The sequence below is a fragment of the Temnothorax nylanderi genome, unplaced genomic scaffold (genome assembly GCF_030848795.1).
Source record: "Temnothorax nylanderi isolate EJ_2023f unplaced genomic scaffold, tnyl_v1.0 TNYL_tig0544_pilon, whole genome shotgun sequence".
Lineage (NCBI taxonomy): Eukaryota > Metazoa > Arthropoda > Insecta > Hymenoptera > Formicidae > Temnothorax > Temnothorax nylanderi.
Genome location: NW_027249606.1, coordinates 3236 through 6125, shown reverse-complemented (window position 1 = coordinate 6125; position 2890 = coordinate 3236). Strand labels below are relative to the sequence as shown.

The window sequence follows — 2890 nt, the reverse complement described above, 5'->3', positions numbered from 1 at the left end:
GTTTTGAAATTTATATGCGTTTTTAATGAATTTTTTCGTTACTTTCTTGTTTATAAAAAAATCAATTTACAACGTATCGGCATAATTGTGGTTCATGCGATAGAGAGTTTAATTACGCGTATTTAAAAAAAAAAACATTAAGATTCGTTGAAAATTGACTGAGTTATCACGGTCGCCAGCTCGAAAAACGTTGTTTTCCAGAAAACGCGTAAAGTTTTAAGTATAGTTTTTTCGACATAAATGTTTATATTTTGATATTTACCGCTAGTCAGCTATTCCAGGGCCATATAATAATCCTTCGGTTTCTTCAAAATTGACTTGCTCCTGCAATCTTTTATTTTGTCTGGCCATTCTCGCCTCGATTGAATGAATCGACGATAACCGCTCGGCGTCTTTTATGCGGTTAGCGTCGCGAGCGCAAGCATACTCGTATGCATTTGGGCCGATGGTGACTCCCATAATCGACATAATTTTCAAAATCGGTTTTAAACCTTCATTGAAAATACAGGTGGCCAAATATGTCGCAATATTTATAATATTGGAGGAGCAAAAAGAGTGTTTTGGAGCGAACTGCCACACAGTTTTGTTGAAGCACTCGTTGTTGTTTTGTGTGAATCCTCCACAGCAGCGGTTCAACAAATCTTGCGATGAAAGGTCTTCATAAATGGGCCGAATTAATTCCTGCACGTTCGAGTCGAGAGGAGGAGGATGGTTATATGACTGTAAAGTTCCAGCTGCTTCCGCTTGTCGCCATTTACACCAAGAGTTTGGTCCACTTGGGCAATTCTCGTGCTGAGGCTCTTCGTCTGTCGATATTTTGTGGAAAAATGTTGCCCACACGTCGTTTCTCATTGCATCAACGTCACACGAATTCCGTCTGATTGCGAGTCCATAATAAATTGTTAATTCATTTATTAACTTGTCCGTGAGCTTTCCAGGCCCACGTCCTCCGACTTTTTTGTTGGTTTTTTTAACTTTCCGCAATCTTGAGCCCATCCTTTTCTGCACGTGGTTGATGCATTCTTTTTTACTAACTTCTTGGTCTTGTTGTAACAAAGCTTTAAAAGTTTTCGTATCTCCATCTCCAATATAGTTTGAATATTTCGCGTCGTGTAGATTTTCTGCTCTGGCAAACATTTCCAGCATTCCTTGCACTTCCATAGCTCCGGCACTTCCCTTGTGATTGGCTTGACAATCATCCTCGTATTCGCTGAACCACGTGTCAAATTCGGTGTCCGTCATTTTATTTTTATTTATGACGCATAGTTTACAAAAGGATGACTTTACCAACGTATCTAGCACTTTACTAGTATAATGTCCAATTACTGTGACAATACCAAACAGAGAAGAAAATCCTCGTCTGCTCCATGATCCATCTCCTGATACTGTCAAGTTTTTCTCCTCGTTTCCATTGGCAGCATTTTTTTCTTTTTCCTCTCGACCTGCTTTTCCGATGACTTCATTATACACAGCACTTACAGCAACGAATATATTGTCGACGGCAGCGTAATATATATTATTGCTAATTTTTTTTCCAAGATCCATCAATCCAAGAAAGGTATTAATGCCAGCTATTCCAACGCCCAAAAGTCTTATGACAAATACTAACCGCCGATTTATTTCGTAGGATTTGTTATTAATTTTTTCACACGAATAAATAAACTTCTCGTCACACTTACATAAAACAGAAAGTTGAAATCCCAAGCCATGTTCGTCTTTTTTTCCAAATTTAACATCTCCGTTTCACTTTTTGCATTTTAAAATATTGGAAAGAATAGTAAAAACTAACGTGAAATTCACGACTGCATATACGTTACTCGGCGAAACAGTTGTTTCGAAGTCATCCGAACCGGCTATTTTCTTCGCTGACGTGCTGGCAAATTCTTGCTCATTTTCGTTTGTATGTTGATTCCCAGAGAATCTTCTCTTTGTTCCTTTTTTACCGGGACGTTTCGAACTGTATTTGTCGCTTTTTCTGTCTTGAGGCATTTTAAAAAATACACGCACTGAGACGTCAAAAACGCGGGAGACACAAAATCGCACACGTGTTTCTCGTACGTTATAAACCTGATTTCACCAGTGTAATCCCTAATAGTTCAGTGTAAAAAGGCTCCATCTAACGCCAAAAATAGAAAACCTTACGTGAAATCATAAACCCAAAGAAAGGTCGATAAATGTACGAGGAATATTCGGCGCTACGTACCTGAGCCGCGCGACGCTCGCTACCTGCTTTGACTCGGTCGGCTCGGAGGCTCATAACTTTTGAACCGTTACGAATTTCGATTTTTCCTTTTAACATGATATTCTAGACAGTTATAGCTATCGAATTCCGCAAAAAACAATTTTTGCCAAAATTTGACCCAACTGACGAGAATGTACCCTTAATACATAAAAAGAAATAATCTTTATTATTGATGTTAAGAAAAATTAAATGTACTAATTGTTGTGCCGTACCTTGGATCGCAAGGTCGGCACTGAGTTCTTTTGGATCCGCCGGGAAGACAGGAGAATCACTTAGCCAGTTTCTTGGTCGAACGATATTTAATAAAGTTATTATTTAACCTTTAGAGGCCGGGAAAAGGACTTGAAGACTTTTTTTTTTACTATTTTTCCCTTATTCAACACACAAATTTTGCCTGAAAACATCAAATAGCTTGTGTTTTTTGGGTGGTCGATATTTCGACCACCCCCGGCCTCTAAAGGTTAAATGATACAGATATCTTCTTATTTCACTGCCCTGACTTGCGGGCGTTCACTATAGAATAAGTTACGTTCGGTTGCGCGCGATTAGCCTCTCGTTCTAGACTGCCCGCCGCTTCTTGGAAGGGCGGGCTTTTATCTCCCGCGTATTAGCTTCCGCGATGCTGACTTAGCTGTCAGCGCTTTTGAG

At 39.4% G+C, this 2890-nt stretch overlaps 1 pseudogene; it reads right to left on the bottom strand.

The window, feature by feature from the left end:
- Positions 1-241: 241 nt before the first annotated feature.
- Positions 242-1989, bottom strand: LOC139783810 (uncharacterized; annotated as a pseudogene).
- Between the last annotated feature and the right edge of the window lie 901 nt (positions 1990-2890).